The sequence below is a fragment of the Podarcis liolepis genome (assembly GCF_965112155.1).
Source record: "Podarcis liolepis genome assembly, chromosome: 10".
NCBI classification, from domain to species: Eukaryota; Metazoa; Chordata; class Lepidosauria; order Squamata; family Lacertidae; genus Podarcis; species Podarcis liolepis.
Genome location: NC_139562.1, coordinates 22,087,735 through 22,114,373, shown reverse-complemented (window position 1 = coordinate 22,114,373; position 26,639 = coordinate 22,087,735). Strand labels below are relative to the sequence as shown.

Genomic DNA, 26,639 nt, shown 5'->3' with positions numbered 1-26,639 from the left:
TGTTAAAAAACAAATCTTCCCATCTAACACTACAGTCACAGTTCATCCCTGTGGATATAACTAAAATCTTGGAATACTCAGTACATGGAGGAGGGAAGTCTACCGGCCTGATATTGACCTCCATGATCTGCTTACCCCATGCACTTAGATTCTGTCTGAATATTGCACCAAGCAGAACTGTATTATATGATCTTAGCAGCTTATACCTATCGGAATGTTTTGGGCCAGGTGAAGTTTCTCGACTGCCTTCAAGGGAAGGTGCATGCATTTCAGCAGTAGAATCAGAAAGTCACTGAAGCATGAATGACATCAGGCAGATCTTTTGTCTTCTGGAAGGAAAATCACCTGAAGCTGCTGAGAGAAGCATTCCAGGCCACAGCTGTTACCTGGGCTGCCAGCAGTAAAACTAGACCCAAAGAGCTTTGAAACTACAAGCCTGATCCTTAAGTGGTGATGAGAGGGCATGTCCAGGTTGCCACTCAGTAGAATTGAGCAGAAGCACCCACCCCACCCCACCTCCTGCAAATGCAACAGGGCTGGTTTCCTACATATTGAAGTAAATAAAGTAAACAGCTTCTAAAGCAGCTGTCCTGGTGCCTCCCAGATGCTTTTGGCTACAGCTCTCATCAGCCCCAGCCAGCGTGCCTGTGCTCCCATTACCACCAGCATTAGACATCAGTGTTAGCTGGGTCTGATGAGAATAGTAATTCAAAACAGCTTGGGGGCACCAGGTTGGTAAATGCTGATCTAAAGGGTGGGGTTTCCTTAAGGCTACTAAGGCCTACCCAATGAGACCACAAAGTTCATGTTATTTGGACCAAGGATTGGTGTACAGTGGTATCTCGGGTTACATATGCTTCAGGTTACAGACTCTGCTAACCCAGAAATAGTACCTCGGGTTAAGAACTTTGTTTCAGGATGAGAACAGAAATCGTGCTCCAGCGGCATGGCAGCAGCAGGAGGCCCCATTCGCTAAAGTGGTGCTTTAGGTTAAGAACAGTTTCAGGTTAAGAATGGACCTCCGGAACTAATTAAGTACTTAACCTGAGGTACCACAGTATTATTAACTCACACTCTATTTATCACTGATTGTGGTCCGCTATTCCCACTGCTAGTATTGGAATGAGACTCAACTGCCAATCACCTTAGCTCTATGACATGAAATGGGGGTGAGAGTGAGGTGTCTCACATTGTTTTTTTGCCTCAGGCAGCAAAATGTCTCCAGCCATTCCTGGTTCTGTGAAAATGTATCCTGCTTAACTGTAGGGGTAAAGGGCAAGGGGTTCTTTTAAGACCCTTGAGATCTCAGCCATCTAACAAATTATATTAGGCACAGCTCCTCTCAATCAATTTGTAAAAGAAACTCATTTTGGTTTAGCAGTTCAGGTCAATTATTGCAATTATGAGCTTCCATGCCTTTTCATGTTGCTGTGTTGTTCTGGTCTTAAAAGCTTAACTAATAGCTCATAATAGCCTTTACCAGCTGTATGATAAAAGTAAACAAAGGCTGGGGGTGTCATGCCTAGCCCTGACCTGGTAACAGACACATAAGAACAGCCTGCTGGATCAGGCCCATCTAGTCCAGCACCCTGTTCTCACAGAGGCTAACCAGATGCCTGAAGGAAACCAGAGGACAAAGGAGACATCCCAGTGGTTGAAGACCTTGGAGCAGCAGGCAGGGTCTCCTCAAACAGCTGCTGAGAGTCCCTCTGATGAGAGACATGCTGAAAAAACCTTGGAGCAGCCAGAGGAAGTGGAGTCGCTTACCAGACCTTGAGAACACCAGAAGTCCAAACCAAAAAGCAACAACATAGCATGTGTCTATGGACCCAGAGTAAGAACTCCTGAGAAAGTGATCTCTTCTGAATGAACAATCCCTGAAATGTTTTCACTACTAGCAGCTGTGGTTAGGGGGCCCGTATATAAGGTTTGCCTCTTGAACCTTCCAGTTTGTGGAAGCTACAAAGGTCTCTAGCTCCTTGTTCCCAGGCTTAGTCCTACCCACTCCTTAGTGAGCTGCACCTTGCTTGGACACCCTGTGGCCTTGACTATTGCTTCACTTTGCCCCTGGGTCATGCTTTGAACCTGAGCTGATTCCCTGTGCTTCAATCTTGCTCTGTTTGTTTGGACTGCAATGGAGCTTCGACTCTGCTCTTCTGGGTGAGTGTTTGTGTAAGAGACATGCCTCTTGGGCTATGGGCTCTTGAGGGTTTTCAAAAGGGGAGGCAAGATAATTCTTAATATTTGTCATACTCCATTGAAAGCAGGAATGTTGGTAGATTGGATGGGGGACCCACTTGTGCTTTGAGTTACTGTAGGCTTTGTGTAATCTGATACACTACCATATTGGGAGAGAACAGGATACTTGGCTTTTAAGGCGCCCCTAATCAAATAGGCAATGCTGACAGGAAAGACAGTAGTATGGTTTGGCACAAAGCCCAGTCAGGGACTCTGGACAGTGTTGAGCCTTGATTGATGTTGACTGTTTGGAAGGTACAGCTAGGAATCTATTGCGTCGATGTGCCATTATGCACTGCTTCCAATTTGCTAATTGACTGGCATCTTCTATGCAGCCCAGTCATGACTCAGTGATGGTCAGACTAAGGCTTTCCCAGATATTAAAAACACAAAGCAAGTTGAGGAAGGGAGAGTTTCCATTTCCCTCAGTGCTCCCATCCAGCCATCTTTGCTTGCTTGCTGTGTCAACTCGGAAGGCTGCTAGAACCGCTCTCGTGTGGGTTTGGACCAAGGTGGTTTTGTTGTGTTTGAGCAGGAGTAACACAAGAAGTTTAACTACATTATTTGCCAGAGTCATGGTTCCCCAAGGTTCTGGCACTTTCTGAGATGTTTTTGAATTCATAGCAAGTCTTGTAAGAAAAAGGAGGGTAGAGAAGATCAGGTCTAGATCCAGGATGATGTAGGCCTTAGAGGGTGAATCTTCTGTGGCTCCTCATATAACTGCCCTCCTGATGCTGGAATGGCACCTGCAATGAAATATGCCAAGGATAAAATATTCATTATCACAAGAACTGTCTCCACTGAGTCATTTACAAGCTGCCAGCAGCTGCCATGGGACAGGTCAGCTTTGACTGGTGGGCAACTATTCTTCAGAATGACCAGTTCCAACTAAGGTTTTTGCTGCACTGATTACAAATGCCCTGTGGTAATTCTCAGTAAATTAGCTAAGGCTGAGGTGAATCTCAAATAACTACCACTTTGTGGGATATTTTTTGGCCTTGGGGTGTAGACCAAGTGGGGTAGGCCAGTCTTTCCCAACCTGGTTGCCCTCCAGAAGTTTTGGACTACAGTTCCCATGAGCCCTAGTCAGCAGAGCCAATAGCTGGGGATGATGGCAGGTATAGTATGAAACATTTGGATAGTGTCAGTTTGAGGAGCTGGGCTAAAGTATAAACTTACTGATATAGAATACATATGATATAGGTAAGGTAATTTTTTCATCACATCTCATATCTGCAAGCCTGTTGCAGTAAGAAACTGTGCTTATGTTTTTCTTCTTCTCAATTTCTGTGCTTTCATACCTGCATATCAAGCATGACCAAGATGTGTGTGTGGAAAATTGAATGACCCCGAATATATTTCTGTTGTCTTAGGACTAGTGTATGGGAAATTGAATGGCCCCTCAGAATGAAATAATTTGACCTCAAAACAAATGGTCTGGCTGTACAGTGGTGCCCCGCAAGACGAATGCCTCGCAAGACGGAAAACCCGCTAGACGAAAGGGTCTTCCGTTTTTGAGCTGCTTCGCAAGACGATTTTCCCTATGGGCTTGCTTTGCAAGATGAAAACATCTTGCGAGTGTTCAGATTTCCCCCCGCTTTTCCCCCCTTTTTCTAAGCCGCTAATCCGCTAAGCCTTTAATAGCCGCTAAGCCTTTAATAGCCGCTAAACCGCTAATAGCGCTAATCCGCTAAGCCGCTAATAGGGTTGCTTTGCAAGACGAAAAAACCGCTAGATGAAGAGACTCGCGGAATGGATTAATTTCGTCTTGTGAGGCACCACTGTAATCAAATTGGCCTTACTTAGTTGCAACTAGGTATGAGGAGTACATGCTCAGATGTCATGGAGTCATTAATTGGTAGGGGTTGGGGAGGCTGAGAAACAGATATATTGGGTGTGGTGGGAGAACCCAAGAAAGGCAGACCAGCAGTGGTTCCTTGCTTTTCCTGAATGTGTTTGACTGGGGTGGGGAACATGTGGTTCTCCAGATGTTGGTCAACTCCAACTCCCATCAGTCCCAACTAACATAGCCAGTGGTGAGGATGATTGGAGTTGTAGTCCAGCAAGATCTGGAGGACCACAGGTTCCCCACCCTGGTGTATGATATAGCAGTATAATAAAACACATATAAAATAGTTTCATTGATTCTGTCCTTGGACATTACACTAAGAGAAACTTTAAAAGCACACCTCGGTTAAAATTGATTAGGGCTTCTGGAGTCCAGATAAAGTTTATCCAAGGCCTCTCTGTTGGCAACCAGTTGTCCATTCCTGATAAGAAAAGGGTAAACTCTTGATTGTGTATGGAGAGGAGGAGAGAATTTCTAAAATGAATGACTGGAGGAGGTTTGCCAATGAGCTTGATGAGATTTAGGAAGCCTTTGTTAGGCTTGCTTTTTGAATCTGTGTCATCAAACGTAGGGCTGCATGCTTTAATTGGCAGTTTTAGTTTTTGTTGGCGAATCATTGAGGTCACATTTTAATCAGCAGAGCTTCAAGTTGAGGGCACACCTGTTTAATTTTGAGTGTATTTTGGTTCAGGTATGTTACTGCAATAGGGAATAATAAAGCAAATATTAAGGATGGCCCTTTGGGTGTATTAAACAGCAAGTTATGTCAAACCTCTGCCAGCACCTCGAAAAGGCCTGCATACCGAAGGTTAGGTGAATATGCAGATCAATTTGTATTTAATTCATTAATTAAAAGGCAAATGATTAAACCTCTACAGTTGTTGAATTGGTTGGAAGCTCTAATTAAAAGCCATCAAATGGTGCTGCTTGAATTGTGATTCTGATGATTTAATATTTGATTCCGTTGCTGGTTTTTTTTTAATGTGATATGACTTATTATGATGGTTTTTGTAAGCTGCTTCAGGAAATGTGGAGAGTTAGGGTAGAATAATGTTTTAAAATCAAATAAACTTCCTTCCAAAAGCAACTCCCACGTACCTACGTGCTTCTTAAAGATCTGCCCATAAATGGAGTGAAATGGAGCACTTTGGGGAAAAGCAAGAACTGGCATGGGATGGAAATACGGTGAGCGATCTATCCAAACCAGGCCCCTCTCCTCTCCCTTGGCAGAAACCCCTGGGCTTTATTCCTGTGAAGATTACATATGAAAAGCCCAGCTGAATTGGCCCATAGCCCCCTCTTAGTCTGACATCCTGTTCACAGTGGCCAACCAGATGCCCATGCAAAACCCACAAGCAAGAGCAGCCTCTTTACCTGTGATTTCCAGTAACAGGTATTCAGAGCCATACTGCCCTCAACATTTGAGGTAGAACCCTAGCCATCATGGCTGAAAGCCACTGGTAGCTTGACAGCCTTATTCTCCATTAATTTGTTTAGTTGTCTTCAGAGATATCACCTTGCCAACAAATGTCCGTAAAGTTAAAGCTATGGTTTTCCCAGTAGTGATGTATGGAAGTGAGAGCTGGACCATAAAGAAGGCTGATCGCCAAAGAATTGATGCTTTTGAATTATGGTGCTGGAGGAGACTCTTGAGAGTCCCACGGACTGCAAGAAGACCAAACCTATCCATTCTTAAGAAAATCAGCCCTGAGTGCTGATCCTGAAGCTGAGGCTCCAATACTTTGACCACCTCATGAGAAGAGAAGACTCCCTGGAAAAGACCCTGATGTTGGGAAAGACTGAGGGCACAAGGAGAAGGGGACGACAGAGGACGAGATGGTTGGACAGTGTTGTCGAAGCTACCAGCATGAGTTTGACCAAACTGCGGGAGGCAGTGGAAGACAGGAGTGCCTGGCGTGCTCTGGTCCATGGGGTCACGAAGAGTCGGAAAATGACTAAACAAATAAACAACACCGAAGCCAACTTTTGCTCCAGTGGCCATTTTGCCCCAGTGTGCCTCACTTTATGCTTCCTTACACTGAATTGCATTTGCCATTTTACTGCCCATTCACCCAATTTGGAAAGATCCCTTTGAGGATTTTAATAATCCCTATTTGTTTTAAGCATCCTGAACAATTTGGTGCCATCAGCAAATTTGACTGCATCACTGTTCACCCCTAACTCTAGATCATTAACAAATTAAAAAGCGCAAGTCCAAGTATGATTTGTTGGAGGAGCTGACTTTCTACGTCCCTCTCCATTTATTCCTAGTTTCTGCTTCTTAACCAGTTACTGATGCACAAAGCACACTTCTCCTCTTAGTCCATTACTGCCAAGCTTATGCAGGGAGTTTAGGGGAGGTTGTTTATCAAACGCTTTTTGAAAGTACAATGCCAAATCTCTGTTCTGTGCAATGTCTAGCATAATAGATTTAAATAATAGGGAAATAAGTTGTGGGCTAAATATTTTTGTTTCAATATCAGATATGATTCTTGCTATGTGGAAAGGTCTCTTCACGTTTGACAAATTGGTGCTTTTATGGATGAATAAGAAAATACATCATCATCATCATCAATTGTTTTGCTAGTACCCCTCCTCCCTTTTGGTGAATGCCTATTCTTTAAATTATTCATGTTTTCCTTTCAGCGGTGGCCATTCATATTTATGTACGCACAACTGTGTGTCCTGAATATGTATCGCTGCATAATTTATCCTGCTTCAGGTTGCCATCATGCTAACAATTACATCTGTCTCTGGCTGGCAGCTTTAATATGGTGCAGCTTGCTTTGCAGTTGTGCTCTGCCCTGTCCATATCACGACTGCATAAATCATACAGGAGGAGAGAAAACCCTCTAAGCAAGTTCTCGGACCTTTTGGAGCTGAAAAAGAGAGTGGGATTATAACTGCAATAGCTACCTGGTTCACTGTCTGACTAGCTAAATCTACTTGGGACAAGGTGTTGGTGTCATGGGTGGTGCCTAGTCTTGGAGGTCCCGGGCCACAGAGAGGTTAGGCTGGCCTCAACCAGAGCCAGGGCTTTTTTGGCTGTGGCCCCGATCTGGTGGAACGTTCTGTGACAAGAGACTAGGGTCCTGCAAGACTTGACATCTTTCTGCAGGGCCTGCAAGACAGAGCTGTTCCACCAGGCCTTTGGCCAAGGCACAGCCTGACCCCCTCCTTTGGTAATCCTCAAAGAACTCTAGCCCAATGGTTGCCATTAATTTGATTTTGAATTGATTTTAAAATGAATTGATTTTAGAATGCTGTGTTACTTTTATTGTTGTTAGCCGCTCTGAGCCCTGCTTTGGCTGGGGAGGGCAGGATATAAATAAAATATTATTATTATTATTAATGGGAGTGGGCCTAAGTGTGATGAACTTTAGCAGCAGCCCATCCCATTTTGCCACCCGAGGCACCCTCTATTTCCACTTTGCGCTGGAACTCCCCCGCTCTGGCTGAACTTGGCAAGAGGAGGAGCATTGCACTAGGCCTTGACGCTTGTCTTCTCCGTCCAAGGGTCAGGGGAGATGAGTGGTGATGCTGTGTGCCAGAATGCTCCCTGCAAGAGGGAGCATTCTTCCAGTGGCAGAAGCAGTGGGGCAGGTGTGGTGCCGCCACTTCCACATCTGCCGCCTGAGGCAGCCACTTCACCCCCCCCCCCATGAGCGGACCAATTTTCTTAGAGAGCATGCAGTTTTGTCTTCTGGTCTCTGTTAATGTTGCCTTCAGAGCCTGTATGGGGAGCCTTTGGCTCTCTAGCTCAGGGGTAGGCAACCTGAGCCCCGAGGGCAGGATGCGGCCCATTCGCCTTCTCAGTCCAGCCCATTGATGGTCCGGGCGGGAATCAGTGTGTTTTTACATGAGTAGAAAGTGTCCTTTTATTTAAAATGCATCTCTGGGTTAGGAATTTGTTCATTATTTTTTTCAAAATACAGTCCGGCCCCCCACAAGGTCTGAGGGACAGTGGACCCAGCCCATGGCTGAAAAAGGTTGCTGACCCCTGCTAGCTGTTGCTGAGCTGCAGCTCTCATCATCTCTGACCATCTATCATGCTTCCTGGGGCTGATGGGCATTGCACCTGAGCAACAACCGGAGTTGTTTGGTTCCCCACACTTGTATGAGAGTAGACCCTTTTGTCCCATATAAGTGGCACACCTTGTGAGATGTCCACCTTTAAGATGAATAGCAGAAGGACGAGTCGCAGTGCCTGGGGCAGAGGTTTCGGACAAATTTCTCCTGAATCCCTCCAGCTGCACACCAGACTACAGCTGGTTCATTTTAGCCAATAGAACCCAATGGGCAGCCATTGAGAACTGAGCTTTATCTAGGGTAAGGTAAAGGTAAAGGGACCCCTGACCATTACGTCCAGTCGTGACCGACTCTGGGGTTGCGGCGCTCATCTCACTTTATTGGCTGAGGGAGCCGGCATACAGCTTCCAGGTCATGTGGCCAGCATGACTAAACCACTTCTGGCGAACCAGAGCAGTGCACGGAAACGCCGTTTACCTTCCCACCAGAGCGGTACCTATTTATCTACTTGCACTTTGACGTGCTTTTGAACTGCTAGGTTGGCAGGAGCAGGGACGGAGCAACAGGAGCTCACCCCGCCGCCGGGATTTGAACCGCCAACCTTCTGATCGGCAAGTCCTAGGTTCTGTGGTTTAACCCACAGCGCCACCCGCAGTCCTCTTTTGTATCTAGGGTAGCCAGATACAAAAGAGGACTAGACTCTTGCAAAACAGGGAGTTCCACAGCTATTGCTTACACAACAAGCTCTACTTGCTGAAATTTGCTCTTCTACATGATTATTAAGGATGCAGGAACTCTCTTGCACCTGACCACTCTAAGCCTCCCTGATCTGCACAGCCCATCCTTTCATTGGTATGGTCCTATGGTAAATTCAATTTCCTGGAGTGTGAGAAAAGATAGAACTTGCCTCCCCTCTCTTTCTGGTTTAGAAGACCACCTTTTGCCTTTGGATGGAGGAAGATAAAAAATGCGCAGGTGCCCCAGGAGAATACGAGGTGGATCCCCATTCCACTCTATGAACAACTCCAGGTGCTGCTTTGGCCTGGAGTTGCCCGATCCATTATGGCCTCACAAACTGACATCACTAGGGTTAAGATGTAGGCCTTCATCACCGCAGATACAGAAAGAGAGGTGAGCCTCAAGCTGTTCAGAATTGGTCTATTATTGCAGAATAAAAAGCCCAACATGCTTTGATTAAAATCTTCCTCGGGGGAAATATAGTCCAATGTTCTTTTTCTTCCAAGATAATTCTCTTGGGATATTTTCTGTGAAAGGATTTCCACCCTCACAACAGGGGTTGCATTTCTTTGGATTTCCCTTCTAAATTCTGCTTTCCTTTTACAAGAAGCTCCTTGTACAAGAAGCTTCTGGTTTTGTTTTAACGAGTTGAATTTGTGGCTTTCTTGCATTTGCTATATTCATTTACAGCGCAATCCTATACACATCTACTCAGAAGTAAGGTTCTTTCTTACTCCCACATGCCCAGATTTATTTATTTTTTGTGGGGGTGGGGGGAGAGAGAAGAAAAGTAGGTCATAAATATTTTAAATAATAAATAAGCCACCTGGATCTTAAGCTCTGAGAAACAGCTTCCTCGCTTACGTAGCATTAAATTAAAGACGGCTATAATGGGCTTGATGCTCTTCAGGTGTTTGGGACTCCAGCTCCCATAACCTCCAACCAACATGATCAATGTTCAGGGATGATGGAAAATTTAGTCCACAACATATGAAAGGCATCTCATTTCCCAGCCATGCTTTAAGATCATCATGCTTGATGGTCAAAGAACAAGCTCCATGGGAGGAAAAGTCCATGGTTTGGATCTCCCAACGTGAGTGTCTTCTAAGAACAGCCAACCAGTGGCGTAGCGTGGGTTGTCAGCACCCGGGGCAAGGCAAGTAATTTGCACCCCCTAACCCGTGGATTTGCGCCCCCTAACCCGTGGATTTGCACCCCCAGATGTTGCGCCCGGTGCGGCCGGGCCCCCCCCTGCACCCCTCACGCTACGCCACTGGACTGAGCTGCCATGAACTCGGCTGTCCTGGAGTCATATAGAGAACTCGAGAGTCGGAAGGGGTACCCAGCGGCCATCTAGTCCACCCCCCCTGCAATGCAAGGATCATAGCTGAAGAATCCCTGACAGATGGCCACCTGAGCTCTGTTTAGAGACATCCATCAAAGGGGAGTCCACCGCACACAGGACAGCCTTCTCATGCCAGGGACTTAACTCAGAGCCGGAGGGGGGAACCTAGGAGTCCTGGCCGCCTGCCGCCTCTTTGATCCTCCCGCCCATTCATTTACTGAAGAACGCAGAAGTCCTGGCGCCCTGCCTTTTGCGGCCGCACGCAACTCCAGGAAGTCACGGAAAACCCCTCCCCGGAATACCTAGTTCCCACGATCCCTTGCACCAAATCTGGAGTCCCTAGTTCCCACGATCTAAAGTTCCCTGCACCAAATTTTCTGTATTTATTTAATGCATTTATATCCTGCCTTCTTCCCGAGTCGGGATTCAAGGCACCTGCAAATATTTTGATGGATCAACCGATTGCATTTAAATCTCGCCTTTTTCTCCAGTTTGCACAAAGGGGCGCGCATGGTTCTTTAACACCCCCCTTCCTCATTTAACCCCCACGACAACCCCGCGAGGCAGGTGAAGCGGAGAGCCAGTGACAGGGAGCTTCACTGCCGAGTGGGGATTCGAACTCAGGTCTCTCCCGCGTCCCGGTCCGGTGCGTACGCGCCGTACATCCGAAGCGCATTTCCTTCTCCTCAAGAGAATCTCGGGCACTGTAGCTGATTAAGGGTGCTGGGAACTGTAGCTCTGCGAAGGCTTCAACTTCAGTCGCCAGGGTTCTTAAACCGCAACGGGATCTCAGATTTGCCCACGCACTATGCGTTCAAAGCCACTTAAGAGTCCTGGGAACAGTGAGTGGAGCGCACCCGCGCTAGGGCGCAAGGTTGGCGGTGGCGGCGGGGAGCCCGGCGGAGGAAGGAACTTGTCCCTTCCCTCTGGACTCGCGCCCCCCCAGATGTTGCGCCCGGTGCGGCCGGCACCCCTGGCACCCCCCACGCTACGCCACTGCAGCCAACCCCCCTCCCTCACCAAAAAAAGGCCATGGTGTGTGTTGGGGGGGCAGAGGTTTAACCTATTTCCCCACGCCAACTCATTGCCTCAACAACTTCTATTTGCCACAGAGGGCAAAACATTGGCTAATATCAACTCCAGAGTGGGACAGTTTGGTCTGGAGTCATGGAATGAGAGGGAAGTGTTAAATCTCCTCCTGTTTTGCCACAGCCTCAAACTAAACCAGGAACTCCAATGGGTACTGCCAGAGTATTAAAAAATTAGACCAGGAGATCTGACCACAAGCTTCCCATGTGATGTGGGACAAGAGAAATTACACAAGAGGCATGGATGAGAGATGTCCAAGTTTTTTTTAAAAAAATCTTATTTATTGATTTTTTCAAGCTGCCCATTTTCATCCTAATCAAAGGAAAGGCACAAGAGGAGCCTAATCTAAAGAAGAGAATCTGTTCCACCAATGAGCTTGCTTTTTTATTATAAGAATGGCCAAATATTACTTAATTTTGATGGGATATGGGGAAATCCCATTTACCTGTAGCTTTAGAGTTCAGCAGACATCAGTATAGTCTCGTGTTGTCATACATATCTGGAATACTGCACCCACAAGCGTTGTCTGGGTGGAAACCGGTGAAATGTCCGGGAAAATCTTCAAAAATAGCTGTCTGGATTTTCACTTTTTGCAATATGGCAACCCTAGTATAGTCTCTCCCCTTCTCCCGCTCCTTCCTCCTTAATTTGTTAGGAATTACTGTGCTTACCGCTTGTTCTCGATATCTGATTTTTGTATTGAATTGGAGTAGTACTCTCACAAACAATGGGCACCAAGCAAACTGAGTCACTGCAGTAGAATCCTTGGGCGTCTTTTATACTCTTTTTAACGGAAGAGAGCCAAATGGTAGAAATTAATTTCCCAAACCACTTGTCCTTCCTCTAGCTAATTGGAATTAACTGATGGTGTGCCAGCAACCAGGGGTGTCATCGACTGCCTGCATTCCTTGCTACCTCCATCTCTGATCTTTTTACTTGCTCTTTGGCTTGCCAAGAGAATCCTTCAAGCTAATAAAAGTCAATCAGCTATCTCATGCCCTCCAACATTTCCCAGATGAAAATGAGGGCATTGATGTGCTTGTAACACTTCCTCTCACACCATCAACTGCTGCCTTGAGTGTTACCCCATTCACAACTGCACTTCGCTAAAAGCTCTTTTCTGCCTGCTCTACGTTTATTCTGAAAATGGCATCCCCAAGTGGAATTCCCCCCAGATATACCCTAAATATGACAACGTGATGCCATGAGGGCATTTCCCCTGTCCGTAGGAAGCAAAGGTCAGTGGGTGCCATTAGGCAGAACTTTGGGGCAGAAGTCAAGGGCCCTCAAATGCATCAGTGATGGTATCAGGGTAGGACTTTGTGGGAAGAAGTCTGCTTTCCATTGTGGTGTCCACTACAGGGGGTCCAAGATGACTTGAGCATGATGGAAACCAGCAGGCAAAGTTCTGAGACATTATGGGAACATAATATAAGGCAAGATCAGGACTTTAGACTGGCAGAAAAAAACAAGTTGTCTTAGCTTTGTTTTGGAGCAACTGGCAGAGCTTCATCATCTGGACTAGGTAGTCAAGATGAAAGTTCCATCCTCAGAGTGCTGTCTCTCTTCTGTTAAAAGGACAGTGCATTTTTCTGCAGCTGTTGGTTTCCTCTAGGCCAGGCATAGGCAAACTTGGCCCTCCAGATGTTTTGGGACTACAATTCCCATCATCCCTGGCCACTGGTCCTGTTAGCTAGGGATGATGGGAGTCCCAAAACATCTGGAGGGCTGAGTTTGGGGATGCCTTCTCTAGGCGATCTGCTTTCAGCCTGCATGAACCTCTTGGGGGGAAAGCCCCTGGAGTTTTCCCTGATTCTATTAAGAGTATGTGGTCTGATCAACAGTTAAGTGGCAGAGATATCTCATTGGAATTCCAGGGACATGACGTGGGTTCTAGTGCCAGAGGATCCACATGGGAAGTACTGGTAAGTGGATCTGTTGTTTTCTCTTCAGCTACTGTTGTAGGAGGACATTCCATCTGATGATTTCAAGCCCATGACACTAGTCCTACCTCCAGGATGAACAGAAGGGTCTGGCTTACCATGTTTTGAACAAGTGAATGAATACGTTTTATTATGTAAGAGGGCTTCCAATGAAACATTAAGTCCAGTGTCTAAAACTGCACCACTGGCAATAGTGTGAAATGATGGGTGAGGAAATGGTAAAGGGCCAGAGCTCAGTGGCTGAGCTTATGCCTTGGATGCAAAAGGTCCCAGGCTCAATCCCCAGTGTCACCAGGTACGGGTGGGAGTGTCCCTGCCTGAAACCCAGTTGCCAGTCAATGTTGATGATACTGAGATAGATGGACCGATGGTCTGGCTCGGTATCAGGCAACTTCCGATGCTCCTATAATGATCATAGAATTGTAGAGTTGGAAGGGACCATGAGGGTCATCTAGTCCAACCCCCTGCAATTCAGGAATCCTTTGCCCAACTTGGGGTATGAACCCACAACCCCCTGAGATTGAGTCTCGGATGCTACTGCCTGAGCTATCCCAAGGATGTAGTGACATGATGTATCGCCGTACGTTATGGTACATCTGGGGAGAACCTGACCTAGGGATACCATTTTCAGTTCCAATCCCATATCCCCAATAATGTGCACAGTTCCATCCTTAGTTTTAGGAGAACTAATGCAGCGTTCTGTCACTAGGTGTCACTATTCATTTGCTTCTTGTGTTAAGAAAGTAATACTGTCTTCTGTCCTTAGATGCTGCTGTTGGCTGCATGAGTTGAGGACTAGCCTTAGGGGTTGGTTTGCTAGGCTCTGCTTTGGATGCCAAGCTGAAAGGGGTACCAGTCTGAGTTTAGTGGCTTGGTGTTGAGTGAGTGAAATTGGGTGGACAGAAGAGCAGTGGCTTTAACCTCCCCCTGCCTGTGCAAGTTCTACACATTGTTTAGGTAAAAAAAGAATTTAATTTCCATGATTAGCTTTAAAGTGTGTTTGAGTTTTTCTTAAAATCATTTGTTCAAGATAAAAATCAGCACCATAAACACAGCAAACATAATACTAATAAAATTTACATAAAAGCTGTAAGAGGTCCCATTTCAAAACTGGATTGTTGTTGTCACTTTTATTACTTTCAAAATACAAACACCCTGTGAAAATTGCATATACTGTAAAGTCAATATAACAGATCCAGAATACACTGTTGAACTGATAAGGAATGATGTCTTTGATTCCAATAATTAATAAAAAGTCTTCCATTCCAAAGCAAATTTTGTCAAGGCTGTCAATCTACCTTGTCTAAAATGACAAATAGCACTTAGCTGGTACATCAGCAAAGACATGCAGGGTGGCAGCAAAATTGGATCACACTTAGCAGGATTTTCATCTATGTTTTTAATGTTTGTAGTATCCTATTTTGGGTATGACAACCAGAACAGTATGCAAGCCTGGTCACACCAGTGATTTGTATAACAGCATTATTATATTGGCAGTTCTTCTTTTCAATCCCTTGCCTAATTATTCCAAACATGGAATTCACAGCTGTTGCACAATGGGTTGACATCTTCATTGAGTTGTCCCCTACCAGAAAAAACACCTGTATTGTTATAGTGTGCTTCCACTGCTTTGTGAGCTTTGGCTTGTGCAAACTGTATTACAGTATTGAGAGATCAAGGTTTCAAACAATGTTGCTCTTGGTGGATAGGAATGATGGGATCAACCAGAGTTGATCACAAGCACATTTTGATGATATTCAACTTTGAGAAGCTATGCTCCTCATTGGCTGTTCCAACTCGAAGTGTCAGGAGAATTTGTAGTGCTGCCCAGACATTTGGGAAGACATGGCTCACTTGGGTGTCATCGATGAACTGCTTGTAGGGCATCTCACGGGAGCAGTAGGACCTACTTGCTAAGTCGTACAAGTTGGCTTTTCAAATAGGATGCTATTTATTCTATGGCCAGCCCTGGATGAGGCATTTGACTATAGATCATGAGTGAGGACTCTGTAGCCCTTCAGATATCATTGGGCCCCAACTCCCATTGGTTCCAACCAGCTTGGCCAAAGGTCAAGAATAATGTGTTGGCTATTTGTGATAAAATAGACGTCTTACACAAGACTCGAAGATAAATCTTTACTTGTCAGGTTGGCAAGAGTTGAACAACAAGTATCACACACACACACACACACACACACACACACACACACACGCACACACAAATGCAATGTGTTTTTTCTCCCTTGAACCCAAGAGAGGGTTTAGTCCTTTTTGTTTTCAAAACTCCTTCATAGCAGTGCATAAGGATGGACACCAGCTTGCCTGTCTTCACAAACTCCTCCAGACAGCATCTCCTTGAAGTCACCACACTTCCACATTCTCAAAGAATCAACTATCAGAATAAACAACTGACTCTCAACTGCAAGCCGCCACCTCCTTTCCCCCCAAACCATTTATTCTTTGTAAAACCCCTGGACAATTAAATCCAGTCAAAGGTGACTATGAGGTTGTCACTCCAGGCCAAAGGAGCCGGTGTTTGTCCACAGACAGCTTCCTGGGTCATGTGACTAAACTGCTTCTGGATGGAAGCCAGAGTGCACAGAAACGCCGTTTACTTTCCTGCTGCAGTGGTGCTGTGCTTTCAAACTGCTAGGCTGGTAGGAGCTGGGACAGAGCAATAGGAGCTCACCCTGTCATGGGGATTCTAACCGCCAACCTTCCGACTGGCAAGCTCAAGAGGCTCAGTGGTTTAGACCAGTGTTTCCCAACCTTGGGCCTCCAGCTGTTTTTGGACTACAACTCCCATCATCCCTAGCTAGCAAGACCAGTGGTCAGGGATGATGGGAATTGTAGTTCAAAAACAGCTGGAGGCCCAAGGTTGGGAAACACTGGTTTAGACCACAGCATCACTCGCTCCCTTACTTATATAGCATAAATGGGCATGGCAGTAGGACTGCATTGCTCCCCTGAAACTCCATCCAACTGGATGAGAGGGAGCATAGCACTGATGAGGTCAGCACAGTGCAAATGTGATGGCAGAGCCCATCCAGGATTCCTGATAGTGCCTGCTGCTGCGCCGCCGCTGCACAATTTCTGTTCTCATCCTGAAGCAAAGTGCTTAACCCGAGGTACTATTTCTGGGTTAGCGGAGTGTGTAACCTGAAGCGTATGTAACATGAAGCGTATGTAACCTGAGGTACCACTGTAACCAACTACAAGAGACTGAGCAAAGCTATATTTTATGATTTTGGTTTGAAACTTAACAAAAGCCATAGTTAGGTATTAGAAATCTGATTTGCTTTGATGGAGATGTTGGGCCTATTACAAGACAGCTCAAGCATCTTTTCATGTCAAAGCTGTACACAATGAACAGAATTTACTACTTGTAAGCATGTGAACTGCCTTAATTGTGTGGAAAAAACCCCATAAATAAGAGGGTGGTGGTAAATCAATGGCAGGTAGTGAGATGATTTCACCATCTCTCTTCAGCACAGCATTTAAACACACACAGGCACAATAGAGAATGTCAGTATTTAGCTATTCAGTGACAGAGTTACACTGATAAGTGGATAATAATAAAACAAGGAGGTAATAGGTTTGTTTTCAAGGATTAATTCTATACAGAGTAAGAACCTTCTGTAGTGCACTGAAGAGCTTGCATAAGGATCTGTTTTAGATAGAGAAATGATTGGGGGGATTAGACTTGTTCCTGAAATTTGAAAACACACACACACAAACAGAAATATTGTGCTTTTTCTCACTTCCAACTGCTGAGCCGAAAAACCTACCACATTTCTGATGAAACCTACAAGTCGCACATGTGAATGTGCATCTTGCAATGTTTGAGGTTGTTTTCCAGCAATGGTAATTACATGATATTGTAACTTAGGAGTAATGGACAGGATGAGAACCACCAAACTGAAGCTCAGTCCAGATTAGACTGAGGTACTGTTGGTGGGCGGTTGCCTAGACTGGATCGATGGGAGGTTGCCTGCTCTTGATGTGGTTCCACTCCCTCTGAAATTACTGGTACGTAGCTTGAGGAGAACTTTGGGATCCTTTGCTGCTATTTGGCCTCAGTGGCCTGGAGTGCCTTCCATCAGCTTCAGCTGTTGGCCTAGCTGTGCCCCTATCTGGACAGGGGTAGCCTAACTTCTGCTCTGGTAACCTCTAGGTTAGATTACTGCAATTTGTTATACATGGGGCTGCTTCTAAAGAATTTGGAACAGGGCCGTCTTTACCTGGGGGTGCAAGGGGTGCGGGGAACCCAGGGGCTGAATTCAGAGGGTGCCAGGTGCCCACCACTGAAGCTGCCTAAGCTCTTAACTATCTACCTGTTATGAAATAATAATTTTGATCAAGCTAGAAAAACAAAATACATATATACCTAGGTATTACTGAAATGTATACCTACTGTTTCACTAAAGAACTTTTGATTTTGTGCGTTCATTTACCAAAGACGCGCTGTGCCTCGCCAGCGGCGGTGCTTGTCAGACTCAACAACGGCACTCACAACTAAATTTGGGGGTGCTGGGTGGATCTTTGCACCCTGGCGGTACATATGGTAAAGACTTGCCTGGTTTGGAAACTTCAACTGGTGCAGAATTCAGCAAACAGGTTGCTCACTGGAGCAAGATAGTTTGAGCATATATCACTGATCCTGGCCTGGTTGCGCTGACTACCAATTAGTTTCCAGGCCCAATTAAAAGTGCTGGTTTTTGACCTATAAACATCTCAAGACCACAGTACCTTTGTACTGTCACGTCCATATTATTTGTATCCTGCCCATCGGACTAGGTTGCCCCAGCCACTCGGGGCGGCTTCCAACAAAACATAAAAACACAGCGGCACGCCCTCTTTCAGAGTGACTTAAGTTGTGTTTTCTGTGAAGTTTCACAGCATGTAACAGAAGCACCTTGAGTTTTCTGTGTTCCTAAGTGTTAAGCTTTGGAGCATACAGTGGCTAAAATGTTCCTATTTCAATGCTGATTGGGGTGGCTCTATTATGCTGGAGACAGGGACTTCCCCTGACCCCACGTACAGCACTGGGCATTCATTATTACTGTATATATAGAGAAGTATATAACAGTTTCTGCTTTCAGGTTTTGCCTTTGTCAAACAATCATTGTTGAGATTCCTTTTATTGCTCCTGACACCTAGATCCCAGGAGAGAGAGCAGTTCTCTTGGGACGTGACTTAAATGAGCCTAAGTTGGTTGTTACTTAGACTAATGGGTTCATTTAAATGAATTGAAAGAGCCAGTTGGGAATTCTTAACCTTATGGCACGTAATATTTGATGGCAGGTGTGTCATTTCTTCTCGGGTTCTTTGAAATTCTGAACCTATTGTGGCAAAAGGAGATGAGGAGCGGAGAATCTTCTGTGACTTATTTGAGGGGGAAAGTAATCTACTCCAGGGTAATCAAGGTAGTGCCCTCTGGATGTTGCTGGGCTCCAACTCCCAGCACCCCTGACCATTGGCAATGCTGCTGGTGGTGATGGGAATTGTAGTTCAGCAAACATATGGAAGGCAGCAGCACTATGGCTACCCCAATCGAACTCACCAGGGCAGAGCAACGTCTTCCCTGTGCAGATATGTTTCCACCATCTGTTTCAACACAGCTGGGGATGCATCTCGGTGTATGTAGGTGGGCCTGGTCACATGAATCTTTCCCATAGAAACAGCACCCATGTATCTGACCCCATCTGCCTAGCTGTGTCAATCAGATGCAGTTCACAGTTGTGTGGGAGCAGAGCATGGAAATGTGACTCCCACATAGGCAGAAAATGGATTCAGTTCACATTTACAAGCAAACCTACCTAATTCACACTTCCTGAACCAACAAGCAAAGAGAGACATAGCTGTCCTTCAAACTTCACATCTCTCTGGCTTTAAGTGACGCAGTTCTCCAACACAAAAGTCTGCACATATTTGTGAAAAGGGATGTGCAAGTCTAAATATAGATTTTTGTTTGGATTTGTGTAAAAGATTTTTGGAAGGTTTTTTTCCCTTGTCTTTTGATTTTCTGAAAAATACTAAAATACTTAGAAAATACTGGGCAAGAATTGGCTCACAAGAGCCTTTCAGATATAACTGTGGTTCTGTGGAATAAATGGCATCAAAGAACATAATGCAATCAACAAATCTTAATATTGAGATGTTGCTGATCATCAACCAGTCCAATCTCAGTCAGTGTCATGGGTAGGTAGGGTCAGATTGGTAAGTGTCCAGGAATCTGATATTCCCTAGAGCAGGGTTTCCCAATCTTGAGTCTCCAGCTGTTTTGGAGTACAGCTCTCATCGTCTCTAGCTAATAGGATCAGTGGTCAGGGATGATGGGAATTGTAATCCAGAAACAGTTGAGACCCAAGTTTGGGGGAAAATGCTCTAGAGCAGCCTTTCTCAACCTGTGGGTCCTCAGATGATGTGGAACTACAACTCCCATCACCCCTAGCTAGCAAGGCCAGAGCTCAGGGATGATGGGAGTTGTAGTCCAGCAACATATGGGGACCCACAGGTTGAGAAGCGCTGCTCTAGAGCCTCAGGATGATTAAGAACGTCAGAAGAGTGGGCTGGATCAGGTCAATGGTCCAGCATCCTTTCTCAGATTACTTGATTATCTGTTTGCCCTATCTCTGTCTGTCCTAAAATCTCTTTTTGAGATTGTATGGTTTCCTAAAACATAAGAACCTGATAAATCAGAACAAAGGGCCATCTGGTCCAGAATTTTGTTTCGCACAGAGGCCAACCAACAAAAGGCCTTGTTGTGTCTTGGTGACTTTTATTTAGTCATGGTGCTTCTGATCCTGAAGGTAGTGTGGCCATCATGGCATGGAGTCTCAGACCTTTCCTCCTGAATTACTTCAGCTTGCTTGGTTAGGACTGCGATGCGACAGGTGGCAGCATGGTTGGAGCTGTGTGGACACACTTGCAGGAGCGCTAGATGGGTTCAACCTCCAGAGTCCTGACGTCGTTGCTGCCTTGTCCCACCTGCTCCATGCTGTCCAGGTAACCTGCAATGACACTGGCGTTGTGAGGGTAGCTTAGCCCATCACATTCCTATTTCCTGGTTTGTGAAATATTGATTGAGGCCAGGCTTTGTGAGTGTCCCAAACTGACTTGGGAAGACAGGAGACCTCTAATCATCCTGATTCCCCTTGTTATTTGGTCTCTGCACAGAGCTGATGCACACACACACACACACACACACACACACACACACTGTTTATAAAAGCTTTAAAATACTGGTATATCTTTGACTAATCAGCTGGTTGTAATTTTTAGAATTTTGGAACGTAATAGCCATCTGCAAACAATTTTTTATTTTTTAAAAATGTTTTGTTTAGCTACATATGATGCAGCACAGATTGATAAATTTGAACACATCTTGGTTGTTGTTTTTTTAAAAAAGTGATTTTAGTTGTTACTAAACATCTGTGCTGAGCAAGCTCATTTCAGGTTTATTAAACTTAATTGCAGGTGCATTCCCCCTCTAATAGCACAATGCAGTATATAGAAGCTTAAGCCCCCCTTTCCAGTGCTTCTGATATCCTTATGCACAGCCACAAGAGAGCAGCTGATCCGCAAGTCTGAGAAGCTTCTAGGAGTGTGATTCAGAGGGGCTCAGATAGTAGCATTATTTCAAGAAGCTGCACATAATTCGAAGAGGCTGCACATATGTGGACTATGAAAAAGGGCATGATTGCAACATGAGTCATTGTGAGTTATATACAATGCTCAATTGGCTGTGCGCAAGCGCGCACACACAACTTATTAGACTACAAATGCTACTTGTATGAAAAAGGGTACAATTGCTGATGTACAGCTCTCTGACAAGGCAGGGTTAAAAAAATAGGATTTCTGGAACTCTTCTTATTAAGCAAGGGTGATAAAGCAAGTTTTTTCTCTCACTGCCTTACTGTTTAATTTATATGTAAATGACCAAGCACATAATTACAAAATAATGCTTATTTCCTCCCCACTGGCATTGCCACACACAGTGAATAATTCCACGGTATGGTGATGATATTATGCTTTTCATGTTTCCCAGAACCTTACTCCCCTCCCACCTTGCATTCCCATAGCATGTGATTTCAAAATCCCCTTTCATTTTTTGACATTTCCATCATGTGGGTGGGTAATTTTTATTGATTTCATTTATTATCACTGGAGTGATATACCATATGCGGGTTATTTTGTACCAGTGGGAGATTAGGAGAGCTGGGTGGATGGGAGATCTCCATGGAATCCACCCCCCTGGCGTAAAGGGTTGGATTACTTTGGCCAGTGAGTTTAAAATGCAAAACAATACATGATTGGGATATTTCTTTTCTTTTTATCAGGGTTGGCAAACATCTAACATGTTCTCGGGGGTGTCAAAATGTTGTGTTGATGTTGTGCGTTAACATACCAGCGATGTGGAAGCAGTTGTAAAGCATGGAATTGCTTGCAGGTTCCACAACAGATGTACGTAATTAACATGGAGGTCTAAATCCCTCCTCCCAGAAAGAACACGAAGTCTAGGGGCTAAAAATACCTAACTCATGGGTAGACAACGTGGTGCCTTTCAAAATTTGTTGGGCTAAAGCCATGGTCTTCCCAGTAGTGATGTATGGAAGTGAGAGCTGGACCATAAAGAAGGCTGATCGCCGAAGAATTGATGCTTTTGAGTTATGGTGCTGAAGGAGACTCTTGAGAGTCCCATGGACTGCAAGAAGATCAAACGTATCCATTCTTAAGGAAATCAGCCCTGAGTGCTGATCCTGAAGCTGAGGCTCCAATACTTTGGCCACCTCATGAGAAGAGAAGACTCCCTGGAAAAGACCCTGATGTTGGGAAAGATGGAGGGCACAAGGAGAAGGGGACGACAGAGAATGAGATGGTTGGATGGTGTTCTTGAAGCTACCAGCATGAGTTTGACCAAACTGTGGGAGGCAGTGGAAGACAGGAGTGCCTGGCGTGCTCTGGTCCATGGGGTCACGAAGAGTCGGACACGACTAAACAACTAAACAACAACAATGGCTGATGGAAATTCTTCCAACAACATCTGCTGGGCACCATGTTGGCTATCACTGACCTAGCTCAGTGGTGGCCAAACTCGGCCCTCCGTATGTTTTGGGACTACAATCCCCATCATCCCTGACCACTGGTTCTGTTAGCTAGGGATGGTGGGAGTTGTAGTCTCAAAGCATCTGGAGGCCCGAGTTTGGCCACCACTGACCTAGCTGCACTCTCTCCTGATATGCCAAGTCTTTAAACCCGAAGAAATAATTATTTCTCCAGATTTCAAAGCCTTTACATCATAGATTCTAAAGGAGACAGGCTTGGGTTCAGTAACCATTTATATAGACCCCAGATTCTTAACAAATTTTGTAATTCTAATCTGATTATTCTGGAACTACTATTTCCCCCCACTATAATGCAGTGAGCAGTGAAGCTTTTATTATGCTCAGCAGAGACTGGGTTACAGAAGAGTTTGGATCAATTATCTAATCCAAATCCAGTATATACAATTTGTGTCTTAAACTCAGATTTGGAATCTAGAGACCACTTTTGCTGTTGCTGTTCATTATGCAGAAGTTTTGCTTTGAGTCTTGGCTTTATATTTTCCCACATGAATTTGAAAAACAAACTGCTCCCATTTGCTGATTTGGATATCTTTGTTGGTAAATGTTGAAGTAAGAAATTTAGGCCACAGTCACACCATACACTTAAAGCACTAAGATAGCACTTTGAACACTCATAGCTTCTCCTATATTTCCATGTGAAGAGGGATTGATTGCTACACTCCTCTGAGAATTGTAGCCATGCAATGGAAGTAAGTGTCTCCTCCTAACAACTTGCAACCCCCTCAACAAACTATATCTCCCAGAGTTCTTCAGCGAAAGCCATGGCTAGTATTATTTTGACCTCAGAACCACCGCAAGATTAGTATTGTAGAATTGGATATAACTGTTGACTGACAAAATATAACTTTCAAGCTCAAAATCAAATCAAATATTAAAGGAAAGAAATGCAGATTGCAAAAGAAAGAACCACCGCAAGAAACAGAATTTTTGCCATTCTTGAAGCAGAGATTCAAATTATATAATGCCGCACACTTAGTTAATTGCATACAAATCTCATACTGTATCTGGTTATTTTTATACCCAACTATCCTACAGGCTTTTCCACCCACTTACAAACAAATCTATCTTTAATTTGCTTTCTAGAGCCTGCTGACACGTTTATGCCTATGATTTCTCTCTTCCCTTTATTCAATCAGTATCCTGCTAGCAGTCCATATGAGCTTTTCAAAAATTCCTCTAATGATTGCGGAGGCTTTGTTAATGGTGAAGCTATATCATCGGCATACAGTTGAGTCCCCCTCTCCCCGCTCGTATTATTGCTTTCTCCTATTTTAATAGCTAATTTTAATAGCTTACGGTTCTATTGCTAGCAACAGCAAGAGAGGGTGAGCGGTTGAAGTCCTGTGTAGTTCTTTTGGTTAACACTAATGCTGGTGGTATAATCCCATTGATGCAAATGCTCCCTCTCAGACTTAAATAAATAGCTTGCCTAGATAAAATTATGCTATAAACTCTTTAAAATGGATGAAAATGTGCTTCCAGGGACTCGGCTGGATTGGTAAATAAAAAGCATTTTATATGCGTTGTATATGCAATATAACACTGTGACACCAGATGGCGATGTGGAGTCCCGCCTTTCCCAACTGGATTTCCCTGTGTGAGTTTACAACACGTTTAACTGAAACGTTTCTTTGACGTGTCTAGATCCAGCCCAGGAGAATTTTTTTTAAAGAAAAGGAGAAGGATAAAAATTAGACAATGACCCATGGTGCAGGCATTTGACATCATCTAAGACAATAGAATCCAGACAAAGACCAAAATATATCAAAAATATGCCAAGCAATTATTTTTCCAATCAATGCATGGAGTCAATTTGGACTTTATTCTCATATCTCCTCCTCATTAAAAATTATCATACTCTTGAAAGCTATTTTCTCTGATTTCCCCCCACATTTAGATTCCAAATTATGCCCTCTTGAAGGATAATACCAGAAAATTTCAGCAGAACGATGCTCATGAGTCTGTAGAGTTCAGGCAATCACAAACATTTCAAATTGTGCACTCTCTTACCCCCCCCCAAAAAAAACCGCCTAGGGTGAGATTCATTAAGAAAATGTGTCGAGGCCAGTGCTTTTTTTCTGGGGATACGCATACCCCTAAACATTTTGTGAATCTTTGTACTTTTATCCATTTACTGTATTTATTTTCCCCAATCTGAACTATAAAATGGTGATTTTCTTGAGTCAAAATGAGAGGACCCCTAAACATTTTTTTAAGGGGGGAAAAAAGCACTGGTCGAGACCCAGCAGAGTCAGAGACCAATGGCGTTGTCCAAATTTGCTGGTGCTCAGTTTTCTGAGGGGATGAGTTCCTTTAGCATGTTTTCTCACAGAATGTTTTCTCAGGCTGAAGATTCAAACTGGGAATTTAGCTCTGTGATGAATAAACAGCAGCTCCTAGGATTCTCTGTTTGAAGCCATGCACAAGAAGAAGAAGAAGAAGAAGAAGAAGAAGAAGAAGAAGAAGAAGAGTTTGGATTTGATATCCCGCTTTATCACTACCCGAAGGAGTCTCAAAACAGCTAACAATCTCCTTTCCCTTCCTCTCCCACAACAAACACTCTGTGAGGTGAGTGGGGCTGAGAGACTTCAGAGAAGTGTGACAAGGTCACCCAGCAGCTGCATGTGGAGGAGCGGAGACATGAACCCGGTTCCCCAGATTACGAGTCTACCGCTCTTAACCACTACACCACACATATGGTGTGGACGTGACTGCACTCTCAAATTCTGAACTGACTCAGTCTGCCCTCCTGGGCAGGTGTGTTTCTGCTCCTTTTCTCACTTTTCTGACTTCTAGCTCAACCCCTGGCTCCTGTCGCCTGCCAGTAGCTCAATCCTGACAGCTAGGGGACATGGTAGAGCATGACTGACTGGCTGTGGACTTGAGCACTCAACACGAGACAGGTAACCAATATAACAACATGTTAAGAGTGTTGTGTGAGTGGACCTTCAATTAGGCTCGGTCAGTCACTGATGTGCACTTAATATTTCTGTAGAATTCCCTACGGATGTTGGAGGATGGATTTGATTAGCTGCATCTGAATTGGAACGTGAATCTCAGTTTCAGCTGATCTGTGAATTCAAGCATCGGTTGATATGCTTTGGGCTGTAAACACTTGCTTGCAGGAGTTGAAATTTCTACATGGTGTAGCTTTGCAGAATTGATTGAGGTCTAGACTGTTTTCAGTTCTTTTTGTATAAAATTTTATTTATGGATTCATAGGTATATTGGCCACTGCCTGCAGCCAGAGTTGCTTGTTGATGGGCCGGCGGTTGATCAATTGTGACAGCTGCTCTGGACTTAAGAAAGAAATACAATAAACAGAAGCTAATTCTCCTTAGGCTTCCACCTCAGAATTATAATCCTATTTATGACATCACAATTGGTTGCTGTGGGAACACCACTGGTATCATGAAGAGAGAGTTACAGAGGGAATAAGCAGCTGGAGCAGATGACCTTTCTTCTACAAAAATAAGGCTCCTGTTTTCATACAAAAAACAGGGGTTCCAAAAAAAGAACAACTAACTGAAGTGCAGCAGATGCACATTATGGTTTCTAAAAAAATGCTGCTCATTGTTTTCCACTAGCTGTCTTCGAGCTGCTTTTAAAACAGCCAAGTCACACATAGAAGGGATGGTTTGCATGCGTGATTCATGGATCCCAGTTTGGCGTTTTTTCCACTCCTTTCATGGATGAGTCTATACTCTCCTTTCCTATTCATATTGCTGTTTTTTCTGGGCTTCTGGGAAGGGCAGGATAATAAACAGATAATATAATGATGGTGATAATTCTATCACTCAAACTGGCTCTCCCCTTAGATGAGTGACAGAGCTACATAATGTTTATTTATTTCATAAAATGTATGTGCCACTTGGGGTGTGTGTGTTTAAAAAAAAACCCTCTAAGCAGTTTATTCTTTGGCGTAAGGTTATTGGACAAACAGGCCAAACCTTACGCCAAAGAATAAACGGACATAAATCTGACATCAAGAATCACAAAACAGAGAAGCCAGTAGGAGAACACTTCAATCTCCCAGGACATTCTATACAAGATCTCAAAGTAGCTGTTTTACTACAAAGGAATTTCAGAAATAGACTGGAAAGAGAAGCTGCTGAATTGCAACTCATTACCAAACTTAAAACCATGGAGAGACCTGGTCTGAACAAAGACATTGGATTCTTATCTCATTATACATGACTAAGCCATTTTTCACCTTCTCACCCCTTGCCTTTTCCTGTAAGACCTATTGCAGTCGTTAAGAGTCGTCAACAGGCTCATCT

At 44.4% G+C, this 26,639-nt stretch overlaps 1 protein-coding gene and 1 long non-coding RNA gene across 8 annotated transcripts in view; one reads left to right on the top strand and one right to left on the bottom strand.

Annotated features, from left to right (window-relative positions):
- DGKI (diacylglycerol kinase iota) overlaps nucleotides 1–26,639 on the top strand; it is a 247,578-nt gene that overhangs the window by 12,582 nt on the left and 208,357 nt on the right. The window lies entirely within an intron of this gene.
- On the bottom strand, nucleotides 2,637–9,163 carry LOC310687237. Its single transcript, XR_014516316.1, has 2 exons — nucleotides 9,024–9,163; nucleotides 2,637–2,984 (listed from the first exon to the last, which is right to left on the bottom strand). It is a non-coding gene; the product is annotated as an uncharacterized lncRNA (long non-coding RNA).